General features: G+C 41.4%; 1 long non-coding RNA gene across 1 annotated transcript in view; it reads right to left on the bottom strand.

Annotated features, from left to right (window-relative positions):
- Positions 1-355: 355 nt before the first annotated feature.
- The window catches only part of LOC123370107, a 172,127-nt gene continuing 145,651 nt past the window's right edge, over positions 356-26,831 (bottom strand). The window contains exon 7 of the long non-coding RNA XR_006579277.1: positions 356-488. This is a non-coding gene — a long non-coding RNA (uncharacterized LOC123370107). The remainder of the gene's footprint in view (positions 489-26,831) is intronic.

Genomic DNA, 26,831 nt, shown 5'->3' with positions numbered 1-26,831 from the left:
ACTCAGTTGGGTGTGTGGTGCCACCCGCTGTCATGTTGGGTGATAACAGGGCCCAGAAGAGCTGGCTGTATGTCTCCAGCAGAGCACAGTGAAAGGACAACCGAGCTGAATGGTTTGGGGGCACAGGGTTCCCAATGGCTTCCAGGTTTCACCTCGGGGGTACATCCCATCATATCCCTTAGTTTTAAGGTCATCAACAGAACTTGCAAGTGCCATACAATGGGAGATATGCATCTACCAGTTCAACCCTGATAGCTAAGAAGAGCTGGTGAAATGATTGAGATAAAATGAGGATTGATCTGAATCTTTACCCACTATTTGAATTTATTAAACTTGTTTCCCCATTATTTTTCACTTGCAGGTGTCTTCAAAGAGGCTGCTTTCATGGTATCTCTGGCCCATCAAGAAGCTGGAGGTACCAGGAATCTCCTCAGAAATCTATTCTCATGACCCCCTGTGCTGTTTTTATTTGCTTGCTTGGATATAACCTAAAAAAAAAACATTTTTAGTCAGAAGGACTCAAGCAGAGAGAAGAGACTTTTCCTGGTGATAAACTCAACTTCTAAAAAAGGCACATCTCTGATAACACATAAACATAAGATCAGACCAAAGGTCCATCTAGCCCAGTATCCTGTCTTCCAACAGTGGCCAATGCCAGGTGCCCTAGAGGGAATGAACAGAACAGGTAATCATCAAGTGATCCATCCCCTGTCACCCATTCACAGCTTCTGGCAAATAGAGGCTAGGGACACCATCTCTTCCCATCCTGGCTAATAGCCATTGAAAACAGGTTATTAGAGATGGGAGAACAGAATCTCTGACTTCCCCCATATGCACACAGGAAGTGGCTGTGGAGACACTATAGCTGCTATGATCCCCTTTCCCAGAAGGATTTGACCAGTGGATCTATCTACCATGCTCTTGCATCTCCTACAGCCCTTCAAATTTCCTTCCATGAGAAAGTTTCTTCCATAAACGCTAACGAGGGGATTTAATCTCACAAAGGGTTTAGCCCTTGTGGAGCACGGTTCCATAGCACACAGGATATGCAGACTCCCTACACATCCTGCCTCTTGGTTCTGCTTCATTTTGGTGCATCTGTATATGTGTGGGGGCAGGATTTAGACCTTCCTAAAGGAAGGGAACTTTTCCCATAATTTTGTTAGTGACCTGTTAGCTAGCTAAATATATTTATTTGGTTTTTATTAGGATGATTATTATTATTCCAATTGGTTTTTTAAGTGTGGTTTCTTCTTTTGTTTTGTATTTTCAGTTTGAGCATCCAATTACTGTGGAAGCCATTAAAAACATAATTCTCATCTGTTACCACAAATATATATCCTAACCTAATTTTAGGAGGAAATAGCGGTAATCTCAGTTACCTCTTATGGTAACTGTTGGCAACTGTTGACTTTTTAATGGCAATCATTGTATGTTTATTTCAAGTAGCTTCCTAAACATAATGTACTCTGTAGAGTAAATTCTGAAATGAAACCCCAGCTGGAAGCTATTCTAGTATGTAATTTAAATGTATTTTCAGTAAATGATATATTTGCCTTATGAGAGAAGGCAGTGTCAGAATCGCTTTGTGTCATGAATTTTCTTTTACTTTTCAAGATTCATTTGTGTCATATAATGCATTGTTTTTGTTTTGCTTGATAATTTTGTGATCTTTAAGAAGCTAACAAAAGTTTTTTTCATACTTTAATAAAAGATACTAAGGGCCAAATTTATCTCTTCTTGGAAGTCCACTGAATCTGGTTTTTGGTGTTTAAAATTGTTTAAAATTAAACAACATATTGTTTGGTTTGTTGCTTTATGCCTAAGTGATAGATCATAAATGGCAGCTTTTACTAACACTTTCCCTTCCACTATAATAAACCATTTACTTGCTTTTCACCCTGTGAATGTCCATCACATTGTGCTGTGTAAAATAAGGACAGCTGTCTTTTGGGTACTGAGAAAGTTTAAGCAACTGTTGTCTAATATTGTCACCTTTGTAGAAGAACAATTAATTCCACATGGAGCGATCCCAAGTCTGCTGGCATCAATGGAAAGGCTTCCATTGACTTCATGGGCTTTGTACCAGGCCCTAGGTATCAAGTGTGCCCTAGGTACCCTGCTGTCTGCTTGATATTGCCATCCTAGTTCCTATTTATCCTCAGTTGGAGTGGTGGTTTCCTCTTGGAGTTGCTTCCCTAGCTATATAAAAATACCCAACTATTTAGAAACAGCAACCTACATATATGACTTCTCCCACCCCAGAAGCAGAAATCACCTTGACTCAACTTGTTTTTCTCTGAGGACAGATGCTCTGCCAGTCCTGAACAACTACTGAAATAAATCCAAAAGCTCTTCCCAAATGACCCCCACCACTGCTGCCTACACACATATACATGTATGTAAAGTACAAAGATTGGTGACTATGATTTTTGCTGCCAAAACCAACATTACTGAAACATTCCAGATTGCTAAATATCAGCCTATATCAGATAAACTTTAAATGAATTGTAGGAGAGACATTAGCAGGAATGTCAATAATATCAAGATAATGGACAGCTTGATAAACTCAAACTTATTATCTGTAAGCAGCATGAGCTTATTTACTGCATTATGAATACCTTGTTGGAATAATAAAAACTGCTTGTATCTCTTATCTTTCATGACTGACAGCTAATTTCAGTGTTCTGGTTAAATTATAATGCTAAATACTGGAACAAAACTGTTTTACATTTTTGTCATAGGATCAAATTTAAATATTCTACATACAGGCTAGGTTAAATACCAATTAGTTTGAATATAAAATACCTGCAGAGAACATTTTGCTGAGTGGTATTCATCCAAATCATATTATGTTCAACAGACTACACACACTGGGAGATTTGAATCCACCATAATAAGAAGAAATCGATCCAATGATAAGAGCTTCTAAACATTTAGAATGAAATCCTGACCCCACTGAAGTCAACGGCAAAACTCCCGCTGACTTCACTGGGCCAGGATTTCACCCTGAGGATTACGTCACCTGCCACTAAAGTGCAGCTACCTGCCTCTGAGATAAAAAGCCACAACACACAACAGTAATCAGACAAGGACATGAAGAATATTGTATCAGATCCAACTGAAAACTGCAGGGGGAATTTAGAGAGGCAGAATGTAATTACCGGAATTATCTTTTGGCTAGGGTATTAGGGTAATCAAACCTACTCTTAGAAAATTTTACCACGGGCCCTTCAGAGTTGCAAGTAATCATGGCCTTGATTTAAATTTTAAGCTAAAAGATAGCACCTCCAATAATATAGTGCTCTGTAGCATCCTGCTGGGACATTAGTTCAGAACTGATTCAGAGGCAGGAGTGACACCTACTGAATTACCAAAACCACCACCTACAGCACCTAAATGTTCTGAGGAAGTCTCTCATCCAATTATTTATCCAGCATAGCTTCTGTAATGAGTCCATCTCTCAACTTCTTCTCATCATCTCATGTAAGGTCACCAGGACCAGAGTGAAAGCTTCATGATGGATAAATTTGCCATCCTGTGAGGTGCCAAGTGCCTTCTGTGAGGGGCTGAGCACCTCAGCTTATAGTAAACTTCACTGGACACAAGAAGCATGGGAAGCACACTGTACCTCACAAGCCTGAGCCCTAAATCTTCTTCAACCTTTCACTCTGCTCCTAGCAACCTTCTATGAGATGATAAAAACAAGTGGAGACATGGACTCTAATCACATGAACATACTTGGAATTTCCTCTTTGACAACCACAAGGTTTTACCATCCAGCCACCTAAACATATTTATGGAATACAGGGAATCTTTATTTTCTTTCTTTAGGCTTTAAAAATAAAGAACCTTATATAAAAATACACAATGGCCACGCTGTGTTTCACACTATTCTAAGGCATCTTACACAGTAGCATCTGCAGCCTGAACATTTTAGGGATGAGGAAATGAACCTTCTATTACTTTTACTGCATTGCTTCAAGTGCTGTCAAACACAGAGCACAGAAGGGCATTATATGGATAAAGCATAGTTTGTGTGTTCAATTATGAGACCTTTGGCAATAAATATAATTGACACCTGATAATTTCATAAAATTGTTAAAGATAATCAATTTACAAAGCATTTTTTACTTTTTCCATTAGTAGTACATGATCCATTTTAAAAATCAACATAAATGAATGGGATCTAAATTCATTTTTATAGAAATTAGAAATTATTATCATGGAATTTTGCAAGATCTGGTTTTTAGCTAGGAAATGAATGGTGGAAAATGACAAATAGCATTATTTTAAAACACTTGTATATATCTGTACAATGTTTTTAAATTATCAGATTAAGATTATTTGGGCTTTATGTGGGGGAGACAAATTTCACCCTAATGCATTTTAAATATTACTTTCCATTGCAAGGGTGGCGAAAATACTGCCCAGCTGGCTAATAGTTCTACAGGAATGATCATTAGACCACTGTGATTCTAAAAAGACAGAAAAAAAAGTCTGATCATTTGTTTTAGAACTCCATGGGGTTTAGAATGTTTTTAAGTTATTCAGTACAAATTCAATATTTTATTTTAGTTTAATGAAGGAACCAAAAAGTTTGGGTGGGGGAAAGAAAAGCTTTATAACCCTATTAGATTAATTAGGTAATTGTTAATGCAGTCCATTATTATTTACAAAATTATTCTAAAGTAGAGTATTTAGGAGTGATCTTTCCTGACTACATCATCATCATCAGAATGGATAATGGCATGTATAAAAATTCTTTTCCGCTTATAACTACCATAAATGGCTGTGCATACAGCACACAGAGATGTTACAAACAGAGGGCCTGATCTCATGTACACCTACCTCTGGGTGCCATGCTTCTTGATTTCAGTGGAATGACTCAGCGTAATGAGCATTGCTCTTGCTAGTAAGCATGTGTAGGATCAAGCTAATGTATGGGGCCAGAGATGACCCAGAAATCTCCTCTCTCAAAATTTGCTGATCTCCAGATACAGGTGTGGATCTGAACTTTGTGGCCCAGGCTCCTATATTTTCAAGACCAAGCACAAAATGGCTTTGAATACATAAAGTATATGTAACTTCCAAAGACAGGGTATTGACTAAAAAGATCAATTCAACTCGGTGGTAGCAACTCCTCTGATTCCTGCATGTGTTCTTTTATAAATCATTTATTGTAAATTCAACAGCTGCACAGAAAGTATTTTTCCTAGGATTGGGAAAGTCATTTTATATTAGACAGAGGTAAGACTGACCTAAACCTTACCCCGACCTTCACCTCAGGGCAACTGATAAACATTAAATTCTTCCCTCAACCTGGAGGGGAACAGGTAAAGTTAACAAAGCTCTCTTTAACCCTTTCAGGGCTTGTGTGGACTTTAGAAACCCCATCAGGCAGATACTACAGTCAGAACATGTACACATGTATTATTTCTTTGTAATTATAATTTGTATCATGTGACCACACAAAGGCCCCAGTCAGAATCAGGACCTTGTTTTGCTACATGCTGGAAAAACACACAAGACGACCTTGTCCCAAAGAGTTTACCACTAACTTTGAAACAATGCTGCAAGAAGTCAGTGTAACAAGCATAGGAGAGAAGGGGAGGAAGGATGAGCATGATATGATCCTTTGTGGCTCAGTAAAAAATGCTCTAAGGTGCTATTGCACAGCAAGGAGTAAAGAGAAATTATAAAAATCCTTTGTTATTTGGATTAAACATGTGTTTCAATGTAACCTGGTCAGCTTGGAAACCAACACTGCTTAGTTAATCATTTCTGGTTAGCATGAGATGACTCCTAAGGCTTTACACTCTACCTAGATTGGGGCCAGGACTGCTGGTCTCATGAGTTTGGACTAACACATTACATTGTGCTTCCCTTCTCCAGAAGTACCATAATAAATAACTGAGGGCTCTCTAGTCACAAGGCTGGTGTAAGAAGGAGAAAATATACAGATTTCATGGAAGTATAATTTTCCTGGGTTTATTGTAAGTTTGAGTGAAAACATAATTTGGCTCCCTGTGTCAATAATTTCAGCCCAAATGACCATTTCCAACTCTGTTGAGAATATAGTTTTAAAAGCAAATAGCTTAAGAGCAAATATTAAGAAGCAGGTTTCAATCAATATTACAGGGGTCTAGTCACTCCTTCTTGTATATGTATAATTCAGGAGAAGTTCAATATGTGGACCAAGGAGAGAATAGACCCATATGCATGGAATGGCCACTGACCTTTAGCAAGAAGCCAAGTGTAAGGCAGGTTGAGAGCAATAAGGATGCATTTAAGTATAATTTTGAGGAAACAAAAGGCAAAATCCTAAATGAATGAAGTCACTGTTTCTTACTCCTGCTGGGCTTCTGCATAGACACTCAAAAATTGCACACCATTTGCTTTAAACAATACCCCCATTCCATCCGTCACATATTGCTTCAGTGCGTGTTTTTGTTGTTTTTTTGTCTTTTGATTTCCCAAATAAATGGGGATATCTCCAGGGTGCGTTCTTATAGGTTCCACTAAGAACAAATGGAGACAAACAAGCGCATTGAAGGGAAGAATATGCTCTATGGTGTAATAATATCAAATGAAGTCAATGTACAGGTAAACCATTATTATGATAAGGGAAGGGAAATTCATGATGAATCCCAAATGCCAGGTGCAATACAGTAAACTGGCATGTTCAGGCATTATTCAGGTTATTCTACCCACCTTGCCTGCGCTGTATTTTGTCATTACTTGATATTTTCTACACTTAATGTCTACAACTCCCTGAACTGAGTGTTGGGCTATAAAAGAGGTTTTGTGTTTTCTGTCTGTAAAAATGAACGCATGTACTGAAACCATATGGCTAATTTATTCAGTATGTTTTTAGAAGTGCTCTGGTTTTTCCTCCCTCAATGATGGTTAGAGAGGCATTCTGTCCTACCAGCCTAATCTCTCCACTCCAACCAGTTGTGCAAACATGCCTCTTAGAAATTAAAACCACTGGAATGGAATTGGAGAAGGTTAAAAACACACATCGTTTTCAGTATCTCATCATTCGTCCTTTAATAGTATACGTTTTGTAAACGTATTTGTGTATACAGTACAGCCTCATTTACACAGCCCCCCCTCACTCATCCACTTCACCAAAATTCCCTTCTAACCAGTGCCCCCCGAATAAATCACATACCTAGTTGATCACCATTTGTCTACATGTTTTTGATATGTCTGCAATATTTTCAATTAATGTGGTCAAACTCTATGTATATGTATATGGTTTGTTTGTATTAATATGTATATATAGCTTGGCCCAGACCTGCCTTCTGCCTGTTTTTACCCCGCAACTTTTCCAGGGGAGGGGACAATTTAGTCTCTGGCATTTACTTCACTTGAAAATATCTTCTTATGCTATAGCAGTTTATAATCTATACCTTAAAGAAAAGTTCTAAATGTAAAGATCAGTCCTTAGAATCTTTTAATTTTTCAGCTTAATATATATTTTTTGCTTTCCAGCTACATCAAGTAAAATAAAAGGAAGGAAGATACCTTTCATCATCTCTTCACACATGTAGAACACATTTTTCTCCAGATATGACAATTCAGTAAAACTAGTCAACCCAAAGAGGAGAGGGAAGGAGACAGAACTGGAAACCTGCCCTTTTCCAAGAAAGGGCAAGCTACACGTCCTTCAGAGGGATAAGCGCTGGCAGTAATTCCCATATGTGTAAGGCAGGCCCGAGAACCCAGGGATGTCCATGAAGCACTGTGCCTTTCACAACTCTCATTTGGGAAGTGCAGGTCCTCAACCTCCTCAGTGAGCACCAGGTGCATTAAAGGTGGTGGAGTCCTACCTTTGTGCTATATAGGCCCTTTCACCAAAAGATCTCATAGCTAGAAAATAAAATAAAGAAGAGAGATGGGGGACAATTTGAAAGTGAGGGAGCAGGTTCTAAGCAATCTTCAACTGTAAAACTGTGCATTATAGTCAGAGTGAAAAATAAAGAATTTTTAATGACTGTTCTAAGTATTAATATGTAAAATATTGGTTCATGAAATCTAACATAACATAGGGCCAAATTCATTGCTAATTTAAGCGGGTGCATCTCAGTTTAAGTGAATAGAGCTGCACCCGTTTATACCCACGTGGTATAGCAATATGCTATGGCTTTATCCTCCTGCTTTAAGTACTTTACAATATTTTACTAAGGGCTTGATTCTCAAAGGTGCTGAGCACCTCTAAGTCCCTACAGTATCAGGGGAGTTGTCAGCTGGTATCTATTTACTTAACATACAAGTTTCGGTGTTTGGACCAAAATGTAACTTTAGTTATAGCTGTGCAATCCCACTGAAATCAGCTCCACTGGCTGAAATCAGTGGGATTGCAAGGATTCAGCTGAGGTCAAAACATGGCCCTTACATCATAACTCATAACACAAACATGGCAACAGCCTGAGCTGCAGCCCAGACTTTGGTACAATGAAGTACTAACTACTTAAACTAAAAACTGTCATTTATTAGACTTGTATTTTCCAAAAATACCTGCTTTAACCAGTTTTCTTCTATTGCTTGCTCACAACCAGTACCTGAAACATTAGGCTAGATTCATCCCTGGTGAAACTCAATTAACTTTAATAATGTTACACACCAGGCATGTATTTGGCCTCTTCTCTACTTTATAGTCGTTAATTCATGGATCTGATCTGTGGGAAATATTAGCTTATTAGTTCTGAGTCATCTGAGTTCCTAACAAGTGTGTTTTATCCTACAGAATGTTCCATATGCTGTAATTTGAGGACATAGAAAGTGGATCATAAGGCAAACGGCTTCTCCTCCAGCTGGTAATAAACCAAGCTTGTTTGTAGAATATTTGGGAGTTAGCTCTTGATTGAAATGTAGTGCCCTACTCTCCTCCTTTCCCAGCATTGCTTTGAAGACATTTATTTAAGTTATACAGTTTTTCTTTGAATTCTGTATCAAAGGAGGACTTCTGTATCAAGGTTAAATATAACTTTAAGCAAACATGGTAAGGATTAGGGGCCTGATTCCACAACATTTAAATCAGTAAGAGTTTTGCCATTGACTTTAATGGGAGTAGGACCATATCCATGACAAACTAGTTTCATTTTAAGATTTAAGATAATGGATTTTAAAAATTAAAACTGAGCATGGCACTGTCTTTAATTTTATTATTATTCTTTAATGTGAATCTAGTTCTCCCAAAAGATGTCTAATTAACAGCCCTAGAGACTGAAGTTGCCTGTGTATCTATAGAAAAAGCAGAGAGGCAGCTCAAATTTCCCTAGTGCCCTGCCAATGTGACTCAAGCCCAAGCCACAGTAAGAGATTAGTTCAGTTTCCAGGTCAGTCCTGGGACTCTCCGCTGAGTCTGCCAACAAGGATGCCAGTTGATTCTAATTCTGATAGTCCTTTTGTGATATGATCACTTGCCCTCAGGGAACAGGACTGAGACCAACTGGTGATAACAGATTTTAGTCATTACTCTGATGGACTACATTTCAACTGGCAACTTAGATGTGAGCGGCTCCAACACACATACACACACACTCTTTCTCTCTCTCTCTCTCCTGAAAATTAATTCTTTGTAATACAAAACTTCACAGGAGTTTAGCGATTCATCTTCATCAAATGATAAAGATCAAAGGGTGAAGCCTGCTCCTACTTAAATTAATGGGATCTTGTTATTGACTTAAATTGTAGCTGGAATGGGCCAAAAGTGTAATTTTTCCCTGAATAAAATTTGATACGAACAAGGAAGGAGCCCTTAAAGCACTTATGGAAAATCTGATAGAATTTAATACAAAATAATAGCATTTATATCAACTTATATACACCTCTACCTCAATATAATGCTGTCCTCGGGAGCCAGAAAAATCTTACCGCATTATAGGTGAAACCGCGTTATATTGAACTTGCTTTGATCCACCGGAGTGTGCAGCCCCGCCCGCCCCTGAGCACTGCTTTACCACGTTATATCCAAATTCGTGTTATATCAGATCACGTTATATCGAGGTAGAGGTGTAACAAAACACACTTAGTTCTCTTAGCAGCCTGAAATTCCCTGAACTTTCCTGCATTGCAGTATGGGTCCTAAACTAGAAAAGTTTCATAATGAAACTGCTGCAACTAGCATGAGACATATTGCAATAATTGGTTTTCATTAGAAGCTGAAATTTGAAGCAAACCAAATCTACGGGTTAAATTTGCTGAAAGTAGCCAGTTACATGAAGCCCTATTGTTCTACAGATCTACCAATTCATCCAAAGAAAAGGAATTGTCATTATAGACCAAGATCATGGAGCTGTATATAGATTTTTGACACACAATTGTGTGATTTTCTGTCAGCCAGTAGCATTAGGAAAAGATGTCCCAAAAATACCAAGGATCTGAGCCAAAAATACTCTTTTGAGTCCTGTGCACACATGCACATGCACACTCACTATCAAATGCTTGTTTTCATCCTGTTGTGACAAGAAGATTCTGTGGCTTAAATTAAACAGAAATAGTGGAAGTGTTTATAAAGAGTAGAAAAATAAGAAATGAAGAAGACAAATTTCATTTGCATTACTCTGTCTCCTGATCCGCTTGGTAAATTGCAGGTATTCCAGATTTTATTTTTATTTTCCCATTTAATGCAGAGTGCCAACTTGTTTACTAAATATGCCTGCTACTAAACTAGGTGCTCTGAATAAAGCAGTAGATATTGTTGCTTCATGGCTTTTTATTTCTGTGATTGGGTGGGTGTGCACATGAAGTCTAAATCCTCTATTTACCTGTGGTATAGGTACAGCATAGGTAGGAGTGGTGGATGCTTCCACACGCTACCCTGCAAGAAGTACCTCAGGTGCTGAGATGTTAATTAATCTCTATAGCTCATTCCACTGAAACTGCCAACAGAGTTGCCCATTAACTCCTATTCTGGTACTGCCTTTTGAGATGTGGACACCTGTCCATTTGGAACTGACTGGTCTGAGACCATTATACCTACTACCTTTAGAGCCATTAATATTATTAACAAGTAAGTATTAAAGGAAAAGTTAAGCAGACTGCATTTAAATCTCTGTTCTCCCCCTACAAGGGAATAGCCTATATATCCACTAGATATTTATATCAGAGGGGTAGCCGTGTTAGTCTGGTTCTGTAGAAGCAGCAAAGAGTTCTGTGGCACCTTATAGACTAACAGACGTTTTGCAGCATGAGCTTTCGTGGGTGAATACCCACTTCTTCTTCTTCTTGCATCTGAAGAAGTGGGTATTCACCCACGAAAGCTCATGCTGCAAAACGTCTGTTAGTCTATAAGGTGCCACAGAACTCTTTGCTGCTTCTAGATATTTATACATTCCCATTATCGGAAATTCTGAGTTCAGAGTTTCAACTCCCAGATTTTCCTCTGAATGAATCAGTTGTGTGAAGTGGCTTTGCTACCCACTTGTACCATGGAAGGTAAGGAATTCCACCTGCAAAATTGCAGATCCCAAGACATGTGGGTCTGCTGGAATCAAGGGGGTTCTGTTTGGGAGAGGATTGTTCACAGGGGGTGCTTGTTGTTATATGCTGCGGTCCCATTGATTTCAGTGAGACTGCTCCCAGGAATAAGGGCTTTAGGAGAAGGCTCCATGTTTTATATTTTTTAAAAGGTGACTTATGGGATTTATATAATTTATAAATAGTTGCCCATGTTTTCATAAGTCAATATAAAACCTGGAAAAATTAACACACAGTGTACTATACATTTAAAAAAAAACTTTAAAATCAGAATTTGAATGGACCAAAGTAAGTGCATGAAATCCATCTCCCCCAGACTTTTCCTTGGTAAGAAATCATGTTTGTAATGTCTTAAATATATTAGTTTTATTAGCTGTATCAGGAGTTTCACTGAAGCAGTACAGACCAGTACATATTAACATTTATAAAAGAAAATAGTGTGCACAGGCTGCATTCAAAGAAAACAGCCAATTAATTAGACAGTTTAAACTAGGGCTGTAGAGTTCAGCAACTCACCTGTCTGAAGCAAAAATCTAAAGTACAGAGGCGAACACATAAAACATGTCAACACTAATGTGTGATATACAAAGACCAAACACTGTGCAGAGACGCACTGGAGTTTAACTGAATCATTTGTTGTCTGTGAATATCTGAATTTCTATAGTGGAACTGCAACTTCAAAAAATTAAATTTAACTTAATCTTAAACTGATATTTTAAAATATTATAGAAGGACTAATGATGCTTCCATAGTTAAGGTCCAGTTTTGCTTTTAAAGCAGGAGTTCATTCTCTGTTATATATCAGTAATATATAGTGTACCCTCCCTTGAGTTACAGCACTGATTCTTTGAGTACATGTTTGATTTTTATCAAAGAATTTATCAGAAAATGTGCTAATTAGTTTAGAAGTGAAACTTAAATTACAATGGACATATTAAAAAAATTGTGTGTGTGTCTTACCCTTTTTTGCATCTTTCTACCAGTTTATTAGTTACTCTTCATACTTTCCATATAGTTAAAACTCATTGAAAACTAGTGCATATGCAACATTTGAAGAAATGTCGAAAAGGGACCCTGGCGGCTCCAGTCAGCACCGCTGATGGGGCCATTAAAAGTCCAGTCGGCAGCACAGCAGTGTTAAGGCAGGTTCCCTGCCTGTCGTTGCTCTGTGCAGCTCCCAGAAGCAGCAGCATGGCCCCCTCCAGCGCCTACACATAGGGGCAGCCAACGGGCTCCACATACAGCCCCCACCCCAAGTGCCATCTCTGCAGCTCCCACTGTCCGGGAACTGAGGCCAATGGGAGCTGCGGGGGTGGCACCTGCAGACAGGGCAGCACACAGAGCCACCTAGCCATGCTTCTGCATAGGAGCCAGAAGGGGGATGTGACATTACTTCCGGGAGCTGCTTGAGGTAAGCGCCACCCAGAGCCTGCTCCCCTGATCCCCTACCATGCCCCAGCTCCCTGGGACTGAAGCTATGATGCCTTCTATGTCACAATGTAGGTTACTTTCTGTTTAACAATATTCTTCATTTAATATTTTCACTGCTAAATATATTTAATTGCAGATGGATGGTTCAGAATCATTTTTAATTATATCTCTAGCCCTCATAGTTATGAAGAAAACAATGAAAATACTGATGCAATGCAAAGAGACCAGCTCCACCTCCTCACCACACCATGCAATACCACAGTCCAGTGTCACCCCAAACTAACCCCTTATTTACCTAACCCCCATTTTTCTGCTCCTCCTCTCCCTTCTCATGTCTCCACTAATTTCCTCTGCCTCCACACACCATCTCAACTCCAGCCAATAATATCCCTGCTTTCCACATACAAATCATTGCCTCATGGAACGACTCAGATTCATAAGGTTGTCTGCATGTGTGTCTGCAAGACTGGAGTCTAAATAACCAAATTACTTCCTAAAAGAATCTGGAAAACACTAGAATCAGGGAGGAGAAAAAATCCTGAAGGGCCCATTTAAAAACCAATTAACAGATTTATTTGAATATGCTCAGAAAATTCATTTACTACTCACAAAGCAATGGTATAAATAAGCGAAATCTAATTGAGAAATGTAGGCTATGTCTACGCTGTCCTGCACTTCGAATTACGGGGGTGTGAATAGCATCTTGCTGCACTGTAATTCCCCTGTGTGAACGCTGCAGGCACAGACAAAAAGGCTCCTAGTTAGCATTATTGTAATCCTGCTTGAAAAGGACTATGGGGCAGTCTGAACTGCAGGGCAAGGTAGAGAAGCCCTCAGTCCCTGCTTCAAGAGACTCTTAATGCAACTTAACTATGGAACTTCTACGATGCCTCTATAATGAAGGAAGAATTATTCTAAGTTAAGATATTTTTACCTATGACAATTGTACTGTAGTCCCCTTACAAAATGACATTAAATTGGACATATGAGGGACACCAGGGCCTCATATATACCAGCAGCAACCCCACACACCAGGATGACGGCACAGCATAGAGTAGTACCTGAAAGGTAAGCTGGAACTAGGCAAGTCCTGCAGAATGATCAGAAAGGCAACTCAAAGTGCTTTTCATACCTAGCATTACATGATTGGTCCAATTCTGTTCTGTCTGAAGACCTATCCGAAGAATAGGAACATACCTGTGTGGTATGTCTGCCACTTACTATTTTTCTAGATTTGTTGAAATTCTATTTCTTAGTGGATGCACAGTAAGCAAATCATAGAAAAGTTCAAGTATCAATTTGGCATTCCAGAAAAAACAATCTGTGACAATGAGTCATTGTTGGCCACCTCTGAATTCCAAGCTTTCCAGTTATAGAATGATTTCAAGCATATTACTTCCAGGCCCCACACCCCTACACATACGGGAATGGATTGGTAGAGAGAGCATTACAGATTGCAAAGAGAATTCTACAACAACAAGACCCAATATTAGCTCTTTTGATCTAGACAGCAGCCTCCATGTCAGCCATTGGTGTAAGCCCAGATGAGCTGCGTATGGATCAACAGATCAGAATAATGCTGCCAAATGTAGAGGTTAACAGTTCATTCTAAGTTGCTCTGAATAAAGGATGTGAGACAGAGATGCCAGTCTAAGAAGTCTCAGATAGTTGTCTTTAACCATTGCAATGTAAAGCTTATTCAAACTGAAACCCGATGACTCAGTCCTGATAAAATGGCATGAAAAATAAAATCGGAGAATTGCAGCAGTTCCCACTGGATTTAGGTGCATTATGAGTTCTTTCATGGATCAGACTGATCAAGATACTCAGTACAGAAGAAATAAGCAGCATCTTCAGGTTGTTTCAAACCCACTTGAATTGTCATGTGATCCTAGTATCAATCAATCTCACACCACAGTCTTGTGAAAGGATCTAAGCAAATCTGAGTAAGTGGTGAAGCAGATGACTCAGCTGGCTCTTTAATTTATTGTTAAATATTAATTCTTGCCTAAGAGTGTTTTTACAGAATAGAGATGGTTCATAGAAACATAGAAATGTACGACTGGAAGGGACCTCAAGAGGTCATCTAGTCCAGTCACCTCCACTCATGGCAGGACTAAGTATTATCTAGACCATCCCTGACAGGTGTTTGTCTAAACTGCTCTTAAAAATCTCCAATGATGATGATTCCACAACCTTCGTGGGCAATTTATTCCAGTGCTTAACCACCCTGACAGTTAGGAAGTTTTTCCTAATGTCCAAACTAAACCGACCTTGCTGCAATTTAAGCTCATTGCTTCTTGTCCTATCCTCAGAGGTTAAGAAGAATAATTTTTCTCCCCCCTCCTTGTAACAACCTTTTATATACTTGAAAACTGGAATCATGTCCCCTCTCAGCCTTCTGTTTTCCAGACTAACCAAACCCACTTTTTCAATCTTCCCTCATAGATCATGTTTACTAGACCTTTAATCATTTTTATTGCTCTTCTCTGGACTTTCTCCAATTTGTCTACATCTTTCCTGAAATGTGGCAACCAGAACTGGACACAACACTCCAGTTGATGCCTAATCAGTGCAGAGTAGAGTGGTAGAATTACTTCTCATGTCTTGCTTCCAACACTCCTGCAAATACATCCCAGAATGATGTTTGGGTTTTTTTTGCAACAGTGTTACACTATTGACTCATATTTAGCCTGTGATCCACTATGACCCCCCAGATCCCTTTCTGCAGTACTCTTTCTTAGGCAGTCATTTCCCATTTTGTTTCTCATCTTTTTCTCTGGCCTCTGACTTGTACACAGGCCACACACAAACTGGTCCTTATTTTTAGTGGTCAGTGAAGGTGTTACTGTTGCATTGCCTTCCCATGTTCCAGAATCCTTTAAGAATATATGGAGATATACCTATCTCATAGAACTGGAAGGGACCCTGAAAGGTCATCAAGTCCAGTTCCCTGCCTTCACTAGCAGGATCAAGTACTGATTTTTGCTCCAGATCCCTAAATGGCCCCCTCAAGGATTGAACTCACAACCCTGGGTTTAGCAGGCCAATGTTGAAACCACTGAGCTATCCCTCCCACCTCCACTGTAAATGTACCCACTTAAAAACACATCTCTAATACTCAGAAAGCCCTAACGCTATTTCCAAAACAAGGACTGCAGCCATCTTAAAAGCTACATGTTTAGGAGAGATGATCCAAAATATAGTTAACCTGGGATGCTGGGTTTATTCAGCTGATGATTGGTAAAGCATATGTTTGTGCTCCTTGTACTGTCCCATCTGCCCTCCTTGTCAGGAAATTAAAACTGAAAGGATACCAGAAGAACAATGCTGAGGAGTGACGTAATGCCCTTGTTTCTTGGGTACTTATTTATACCTGTGCAAGATGGTGAAAAACATTGCTCTATCACAATGGTAGCACTCACTTGGCACAAGAGGAAATGATTACACAAAATACAAGGCAATGGAGATTTGGGCTCAAAGAATATGCATGCACTCATGGAGCACAAAAACACACACAGAGAGAGCTATCTTATGAGTGCAACAGACTCGTCGTCCTGTTCTTGTTATTTCTTTTGCTTGTGTGCTCAGGCTAATGGGAGAGGTTATTAACACTGTAATACTGCAAGAGCTTTGCAGGCTTTCTTTTAAATAGTTCATACTTAGGTCATATTCCAAATCAAAACAGGGAAGATAAGTTTGGGGCATCTTGATCTTGGAAGCAGCTATTAAGTCAATATTGTTGCCAGTAATTCTCCTGGCACCACTGAAACCATATATTTTGTATACATTCAATTCAATTAAAGAGTCTTTATTCCAAACAAGAAATAGCTCATTTTGTGAATAACTGACTAAGGCAAGTAAGGTGAATAGCTGACTAAAGCAGACACTGTTAAAATAATAATTCTTCCAGTCAATGGGATTGTGTGTATAGCCTACTTAACACAATATACTTTGGCTTCCAAGAAAAGACAAACAACTTTACATGGTAAGAAATCCCTTAAGTAGGCTAGTGATGTAGAAAGCAAACCCAGTGCTTTGCACTAAGCAGCAATGTGTGAATTTTCTATTCAACACAGAAACACTGGTCTATTTATTTGGTTTATGTGTATAATTAATAGTAAAATTATACAGCTTTTTTAACATATAGTAGTTACTCTTTATGGGTCTGGATCCTGAACAAAAATATTTCCTTTAGATTTTATTTGAATAATGCTTTCTTCAGGTGAGCTCTGGTAAATGCCATAAAAATTATAAATCTGGAAACCTAGGAAGTATAGAAAAGGGAAGGAAATTACTTCAGTTTGGCATGAGGTACAATGTTACTTTCTTTAAATAAAATGTATCCTCTGTCCTCACTAACCCCATATAGGCTAATTTAACATTTCATTGTATTCTGTCACTTAGCCTTGCCCATTGCCAGACACACAAGGCAGCTCATATTATAGTGACTGGAGTTACAAAGAGCCTATGTTTCCACTCACTATTTTTCACTTCCCTTGGAAAGCATGGTAGACTGGCACCTTTTTTTCTTTCATCATAAACGCTCTTTGACTTAAGGGAAGAAAAATAGCACATGTAATTAAATGTGTACAGTTGCAGGTAAATATATATGGCATTTCATAATATTTGTCACCACAGTACCTTATTTAACAACCTAATCTGGTATATCTTAAATGTGCAACAGTGAGCCCAACTTTAGAAAAGACTTGTGATCCAAAGCCTTACTGGTGACAGGTGACATGCTTCCAGGTAAATTCCAGTGAATGATGGGATCCAGTTAGTAAAGAATTAAAGGACAATTAATTAATACCAATTAACATGGTTTTATGGAAAATAGGTCTTGTCAAATGAATTTGAAGTAATTTGTATGAGATTACAAATTTGGATGATAAAAGCCATTGTTTTGACACAATTTATTTAGAGTTCTATAAGGCAGAAAGCAAAAATGAGATTTAGGCTCCTAAATCAGTCAGGAGTTGCAACACTGAGCACAGTAATGTCTAAATTCCTTTAAAAATCTGGATGTAAGTGTCTACTTCCCTTTTGAAAATGATATTTAAGCTCCTAAATCAGTTAGGTGTTGCAACCTAACTAGGTGTTGCTGAGTGCAGCAATGTCTAGATCCCTTTAAAAATCTGAGCCTTAGCCACTGAACATATGGATTGGAATTATTAAGAATCAATGGAGAACATATTAAAAACTGGCTAAGTGTTAGATCTCAAAATATAAATGTTAATGGGGAATCATCATCATCAAATGAGAGTTTTCGATGGGCTCTTACAGAGATCTGTTCTTGGCCCAATGCTTTTTAATATCTTTGCTCAATGAAATATTAATGATCTGGAACAAAACATAAAAATGGCTGGTAAGTTTGAAGATGAGACAATGATCGATGAAGTAGTAAATACTGATAATGACAGGTCAGTTACTATTATTATTGGGTGGTTTTTAAGCTGGTTTCATTGAAAAAAACATGTTGTAATACAGCCAATGCACACTCATGCATCTAGGAATAAAGACTGTAGCTCATACAGACAGGGTGAGAGACTATGTCTTGGAAAACAATGATGCTGAAAAAGACCTAGGAGTCATCATAGATAATCAAATGAACATGAGCTCCCAGTCCTGGTTCCACATTTTTAAAAGGTTGATGAAAATATGTTGAAATTGAAAACACTGAAAAGGGTTTAGAAAAGAGCCACAGGAATGATTTGAAGTCTGGAGAACCTGATTTAAGTTCAACTAATTTAACTTATCCAAGACAAGGTTAAGAGCTGATTTGATCATGGTCTATAAGTTCAAACTGGTAATGAAGTAATAAGTTGTGTATTTCGTAGCTCTTATTTTTGACCAAATCTTCATACCCCTACTCTGAGAGGAGGAAAGTATCAGTCCTCATATTTTGGAGTTAAGGTAGTGAGAAATTGCACACGGTCAACTCAGGCAGAGCTGGGAAATTTTTCAAAAGCCAATAGGACTTAGGTTTCGAAGGGCTAGTTTCAAAAAGAGACTTAGGTACCCAACTGCCTCTTCAGGCACCTATGTCTGATATTTAGGTGCCACCTAACCCTACCCTTCCATAGGCAGTTAATTTTCCACTGGTGGCCATGAACAAAGTTGCTAGGTCCTGAGGCTGCCCAACAGCTAATAGACTGCTCAGAGCCCTCACTCACACCTAAACCTCAACTGGATTCTCAAACTAGACATTCCTTTGCTTATCTCCCTGTCAGGGCCCAATCTGGTAGGCATGCCTTGAGCATGCCTAACCCACACAAAAGATAGCCAATGATGAACAAGTCAGAAATGTTGGGGGCTGGCTGTGTTCCCTAGAATATCCAATATCCCAGTGGTTCAGGCACTCACCTGAGTTGTGGGAGACCCAGGTTTAAATCCCCACTCTGTGTGATTTAGAACAGGCACTTGAACTGAGGTCTCCTATATTCCAGCTGAGTGCCCTAAGCATGAGGTTATTGAGTATTCTGGGGAGAAGGTCTCTCAGTCTCTCCTCTTGAAGCTGTTCCACTTTATATAAATAATTAAATATTCATTGGAACAGGAACCTCATTCTCCAGTGAATGCTCCAACCATCATGTGATAGGGTCAATCTCTTGCTTTCTCTCTGTCTCAATGAATATTTAATTATCTATACAAAGTGAAAAAAAACTTCGAGAGACTTAGAGAGACCCACCCAAGAACACGCGCTGCCTAATAGGGTATTTCCATGGGAGACCTGGGTTCATATCCCTGTTCCATATCAGACAGAGCAGGAACTTGAAAACAGGTCTCCCACATCTCAGATGAGTGTCCAAACTACTGTACTGTTGGTAATAATGGGGTGGGCAACCCTCTTTTTTCACGAGAAAGGGCTGACTTGGTGTAGGCACCTAACTCCAGCTGAGAATCACAAATGGAGATGGACACCTCCCTCTGGCCTGTCAGAGAGGAACTGAAGTAACTTAGAGGATCTGGGCCCTATGGCTCATCCCTTTTCTCTATATTTCACTCAGGGCTAGCTTAGGCGGCTCCCCACTCAGCTTACTGGCTTCTGAGAATCCCTTTCCTGAGCACCTACCTCTCCCCATACAGTGCCTCGGCACCTAACTTGGGGATGTGTATTCCACTAGGTCAGTGGTTCCCAAACTTGTTCTGTCACTTGTACAGGGAAAGCCCCTGGGGGGCCGGGCCAGTTTGTTTACCTGCCACATCCACAGGTTCGGCCGATCGCGGCTCCCACTGGCCGCAGTTCGCTGCTTCAGGCCAATGGGAGCTCCTGGAAGTGGCGGCCAGTACTTCCCTCAGCCTACGCCACTTCCAGCAGCCCCCATTGGCCTAGAGCAGTGAACTGTGGCCACTGGGAGCCGCAGTATACAAACCGGCCCAGCCCGCCAGGGGCTTTCCCTGCACAAGCGGCGGAACAAGTTTGGGAACCACTGCACTAGGTGACAGGGTGCCTGAGAGTTAGGCTTTGCAATGCCAAAATTGCCTTTGTGAATCTAGCCCAAAGTGCCTACACTTTTGAAAATGGGCCTTAGCCTCCTATGTCACATGTACTTTTGAACATTTTACCCACAGTCTAATGTGGAACTAGACAATCTGTGACAGACAGTATGTGATTATATGAAAGCTTTTTGAAAACAGAACAGTTATCTCTTCAAGAATGAATGTCAAGAAACACCTACATCCGACCCACTTCTAAGCCCTTGAACTGAGATAAATGTTCAGTGATTATCATCCAAAAGATGTGCACATGCTCAACAAGAAACCAACCAGTTTTAAATCTCCCAGATTACTCCATAGCAGCAAAACACCTTCACAGAGAAATGGGCTAAAATCTTATTTCTCTCCCATTCACCTGTCAGTATTATTAAACTTCTTTGTATAGGAGCTCTGATATTGGTTCTTAGAGCCATGAGATTTGCTAGATCTTTTGTTTTCTAATTACATAGAGAACCTCATCCTGCTTTCATTGAGATCAGCAGGACTGTCACTGAATTTTTTGTGAGAAGGACTGAACCCACAGACTTGATGGTAGATTTAGAGGTTGTTGGGGGGTGTAGTGAGTCGGTGTGGCTCCCCTCCTGCCCTGAGGAGGGAGCTCCCTTACAGACACCCAAGTGGGCGGAGCCACCACCACCAGTCCCCGCCCCCCGGAAGTCAAGGGGTGGGACAGGAAGTAGAAAAGCCGGCCGCCAGAGCTCAGTCAGAGCCCAGCCACCGCTGGGAGCAGACGTGCCGGTGGGAGCTCCTGACTGGGAACCCTCCAGGACCGGAGGCAGCTGTCCTGACTGGCCGGAGCTTCCCCGCGCCCACTATGACGAGGAGCCGCCGGAGCTTCCCCGTGACAGGTACTGGGGGCAGCCGCTGGAACTCCCCCACACCCCCTACGAAGAGGAGCCGCCAGAGCTTCCCCACCCCTGCTGTTACCCGGAGGAGCCGCCTGAGCAGGCCTGGCCGGACTTCCCCGAGGAGCTGCCAGACCTGCCACCAAGCCCTGGTCCCGAGGAGCCTATGCTTATTGACTGGCCTGGACCCAGTGCAACTGACGAGGTAGGCCCTGAGGGGGAAATGGAAAGTAGCCCGGGGGTAGCCGACCCCTGTCAGGCTGCAGGCACCGAAGTGCCGATGTCAGTGTGTTGCGGTCAGGACCCCACTGACCAGCAGCGGTGATAGCCGCTGCCAGGGCCCCGGGCTGGGACACAGTGGAGTGGATGGGCCTGTGTCCCCCCTGCCACCCCACTCGTGGGTGGCAGTCTTCCCCCTCAACCCACCGCTCCGGTCTAGAGACCTGAGCTTTCTGTACGGTTTGCTGCTCAGCCTCTGCAACCAAGGGCCTGAGCCTCCTGTACTATTTACTGCTCAGCCCCTGTCACAAAGGGCCTGAGCTCTCTGTACTGTTTACTGCTCAGCCCCTGCCACAAAGGGCCTGAGCTTCCTGACTTTGTTTGCTGCTCAGCCCCTGCAACCAAGGGCCTGAGCTTCCTGACTTTGTTTGCTGCTCAGCCCCTGCAACCAAGGGCCTGAGCTTCCTGGATTGTTTGCTGCTCAGCCCCTGTCACAAAGGGCCTGAGCTCTCTGTACTGTTTACTGCTCAGCCCCTGCCACAAAGGGCCTGAGCTTCCTGACTTTGTTTGCTGCTCAGCCCCTGCAACCAAGGGCCTGAGCTTCCTGACTTTGTTTGCTGCTCAGCCCCTGCAACCAAGGGCCTGAGCTTCCTGGATTGTTTGCTGCTCAGCCCCTGCAACCAAGGGCCTGAGCTCTTTAAACTGTTTGTCTGCTGCTCAGCCCCTGCACCAAAGGGCCTGAGCTCCTTATATACTGTTTGCTGCTCAGCCCCTGCACCAAAGGGCCTGAGCTTAGTGTACTGCATTGCCGCTCAGCCCTGCACCAGAGGGTCTGAGCTTCCTAACACTGTTGACTATTGTTCAGCCGGTTCCACAGAAGACGTGGAGTGAGTCGGTGTGGCTCCCCTCCTGCCCTCAGGAGGGTCGAGCCCCGGCGCGATCGATTACAGGGGGGTTTAATTAGGATTTGTACAAATGAATAATTACAAATATTATAATTACGTACATATTTCCTAGTATTATATCTATTGCAGGGGACAGCAACCTATGGCACACAAGCCAATTTTGAGTGGCATGCTGCTGCCTGCCGCGGTCCCGGCCTCCAGCCCCACTCAGCCCCCCCGCCCACCGCTCTCCCCTGCAGGGGCAGGAGGCAGAAGCTTGGTCCTGCGGCAGCCAAGCTTCCTCCAGCGTGCTGCTCTCCTGCCCCTCCTCCTCTCCTTCCATGCGCCGATCAGCTGACGGCCCTTGCGAGGGGGGGGGGAGAGTGGTAGCGTGCTCGCTGCTCTGTAGAGGAGGCAGAGAAGAGGTAGGGATGGGGCCTTGGGGAAGGAGGTGGAACAGGGCATATCCCTTCCAGCCCCCTGCCGTGAGCCGCTCAGGAAAGGGGGCTTGGAGCACCCCCACAAGCGGAGCACCCCAGCCCTCTGCCCTGGCCCCTGAACCCCCCCCACACACCCAGCCTTCTGCCCTGAACCCCCCCATACACCTAGCCTTCTGCCCTGCACTCCCTACACCCCCCAGCCCTCTGCCCTGGCCCCTGAACCCCCCCCCACACCCAGCCTTCTGCCCTGAACCCCCACATACACCTAGCCTTCTGCCCTGCACCCCCTACACCCCCCAGCCCTCTGCCCTGACCCCTGAAACCGCCCACACCTGCAGCCCTCTGCCCTGACCCCTCCCCCCCCCGATCTGGGGTCCCAGCTGCCAGCCCCTTGCCAGCCGGGGTCTCGGCCGCAGGCCCTGCTCAGCCCACTGCCGGCCTAGGTGAACAGAACCCCAGGCTGGCAGCGAGCTGAGCAGGCTGGCGGCGTAAGATCAGCATTTTAATTTAATTTTAAATGAAGCTTCTTGAACATTTTGAAAACCTTGTTTACTTTACATACAACAATAGTTTAGTTATATAATATAGACTTATAGAAAGAGACCTTCTAAAAACGTTAAAATGTATTACTGGCACACGAAACCTTAAATTAGAGTGAATAAATGAAGACTCGGTACACCACTTTGAAAGGTTGCTGACCCCTGATCTATTGCTTAACTTTTCTAACAAGAAATATTCACCTCTCTCTGAACTCCTCACTAATCTATGTGGATGATTTATCAGTCAAAAATGTTAAAGTATAAAGTCTATCTGACAGATTCCGGTGAGAACATATGTGCTGTAATTTTGCTGACTCTCTAGTGAAGGACAGAGTTCTGGCAAAGCCCAAAGGTTTATCAAAACACAGTGATAAATCCCAGATGTGATCTCAGCTTTTAGTACTTTCTATTTTGCTAATGTCTCCTAAAGCACTGGTGTTGGGTTTTTATTTTTTATTTTCCAAATTCACAGTAAATTGGTCTGACTTCTGGTACCTGGCACAGTGGCACACTTCCTCTCAACAACTGTAAGCCTATCCGAAAAACAGAACAACATCTTTGAGATGGGGTGTTTATATGGGCAACTTTCAGTCACTGCAGTGAATGAGGCCCCACCTTCAAAGGGATTTCAGACCAGTGCTCACCTGATGAAAGCATGAACTGTTTTTGGTTGACTTGATTTACACGGAAGCAGCCAGCTCATTAGCTGAGCTGAACTTGAGGAAGCAAATGTAACGCACATGCAAATGTTTTTGTAGCTATTGGTGTCAATGTTGCTGCAGCTTTCCTTGGGGCAAGAGGACAAAGACGGCTGTGATAAGGCCTTGCAGAATCCACAAGTAGCTAAAGGAAGTCTAGCCACTAAACAGATTTACATCTATGGGGCTGAGGTTAAAGAAATTAAATGAATGTAGGCAAGGCATGTTGGTTTATGTACTGGATTGAACTGTATGCTGCACATATCCACATTTATCTATCTATCTATCTATCTATCTATATATAAATAAAATAAATACATGGGAAAGTCAAAAGACCAACTGGTATATGATGGATATGACCTTAATATGCTAATTCATAGGAAAGTGGCAAATTTTATTCTAGATGTGTTTATATTGAGCATGCAGCCTTTCCTAAAACCATATTCTGTATAGAACTAGCCTCTAAGACATTCAACTCACACAAGCTTGATTTCAACAAACTTCTTCTGATCACTACAAGAGCAGATTCTGCAGACTCAAGGACCTTGTGATCTGGTCTTTTGTGACTGAAGAACCCCTCAGTGCCAACTGGCAAGGGAATTACAAGAATATCCTGATTCTGTTATGTATATTCTGGTTCAACAAAGAATGTCATGTGAGGTCTTAAATGAAAGCCTGAGTCACTAGTAATTAATGTAGTTGTGAAATCTATGTACAGATACTACGCAAGGAGATATGTATATATACTGAAAATATATTTTAAAGTCTGTATGAAGGCAGAGATCAGTATAGCTCTAAATCTTGTCTTTTCCAACAACAGAAGTTGGTCCAGTGAAAGATATTACCTCACCCACCTTGTCTCTCTAAACAAGTTTTCTGTCAGACAAGGGATGCTTATCCACTGGTCTCTCTGTTGAAATGTAAATTAAGTATTGTCTCATTCACATAATCTATCTAAACTGAATACATATGAAGTATTATAAGAATTTCAGAAAGGAACTAACAAGTATAGAAACACAGTGGGAAAACATAACCTAAACTTGAGATACACTTCAAAGGTATGATGGACTATATTTGGGGAACAGACGACATCCCATCATCCTACATTATTGGATGTTTTCACTATAAATATCTCTCAGTGCCAGGGTGCAAAGCAAGATGCTGGTCTTCAGTTGAATCATAGACTTTGGTGTGTACACTGTTGCCTTGGGAACTGCAGACCTGGTACTTGTGTGAGAGTTCAGTGGATAAGGGGCTGGACACTACTGGGAAATGCTTCAAAAGACTCCGGGACTAGAGTACACCTAGTGTTAACGTGAAAGGTAAAGTAAGGGCTGGCACAGCCCAGAGGAGAGTGCTTGGGTGGCTAACAGGCTGGTGGTGTCAGGAAACTGACACCCAGTTAAGCACAAGCCAGTTTCCCTCTCATTGGAGGAAGGGTGGAAACAAGGTGACTCACAGTCCTGGGTACCCGAGAATCATCACAGCCTTTATATAATTTCTTTCAGGAGACTGCGTGCACACACACAGGCTTTTACTGAATTTTAGTGCCAAGTCTGGGAATCCCTTTAAAATAATACTTATGAATATTCACAAAAATCAAACATCCTCATGATGAAAAGAAATTCACTCAGCAACAAACTGGAAGCTAACAAACTGGAAGCGAATATATTAGATTCTGTTTTTAAAACCTAAGGCAGGAAACCTCTCTCTTCATTCCCTTAATGGAGAAGCTGCATTCTGCTATCTCTTAATGAAGACCCAAAGGAAAATTGTATCAGAGGGGTAGCCGTGTTATCCAGTTTGGCAAAGGTACATAGCCGTGGGGCATTGCTGGCATATGAGGGCTTATATTACGTTGGTGGACATATATATGCCATCATATGCCAGCAATGCCCCTCTGCTATGTACATCGGCCAAACTGGACAGTCTCTAAGGAAAAGGATAAATGGACACAAATCAGATATTAGGAATGGCAATATACAAAAACCTGTAGGAGAACACTTCAACCTCCCTGGCCACACAATAGCAGATCTTAAGGTGGCCATCCTGCAGCAAAAAATCTTCAGGACCAGACTTCAAAGAGAAACTGCTGAGCTCCAGTTCATCTGCAAATTTGACACCATCAGCTCAGGATTAAACAAAGACTGTGAATGGCTTGCCAACTACAGAACCAGTTTCTCCTCCCTTGGTTTTCAGTCAACTGCTAGAACAGGGCCTCATCCTCCCTGATTGAACTAACCTCGTTATCTCTAGCTTGCTTCTTGCTTGCATATATAAACCTGCCCCTGGAAATGTCCACTACTTGCATCCGAAGAAGTGGGTATTCACCCACGAAAGCTCGTGCTACAAAACGTCTGTTAGTCTATAAGGTGCCACAGGATTCTTTGCTGCTTTTACAAAGGAAAATTGTACCACTTCACCCTTCTATTTCCTTTCCTATCAAGGAAGATTAATTTGAGCTTTCTGTGATGCTTAGTCCTATTATCAAATCCCCATCACAATCATCATAGATGGAGATTAATACATTGCCTTTCTCCAGTTCTTTTATTTAGCCGTCCTGCTCACATTATGCACCTAGGTTAGCCATTGTCTCTGAGGTTCATTGATGCCTGTTTACAAAGTATATACATCTTGCTCTTTGGGTGAGCATCCATTATTCAAATTATACATATCTGTTTTTCCATTGCTGAAAGCTACTTTCAGTACAGGGAAGGGCTCTCTCCATGGGCAATAACCTTGTGAGAAGTATTCATATAAAACTCATTCATTCAATTCTTAATAT

Source organism: Mauremys mutica, chromosome 4, assembly GCF_020497125.1.
Source record: "Mauremys mutica isolate MM-2020 ecotype Southern chromosome 4, ASM2049712v1, whole genome shotgun sequence".
NCBI lineage: Eukaryota > Metazoa > Chordata > Testudines > Geoemydidae > Mauremys > Mauremys mutica.
The sequence above is the reverse complement of the archived record's forward strand: the minus strand, read 5'-3'. Positions and strand labels throughout refer to the sequence as shown.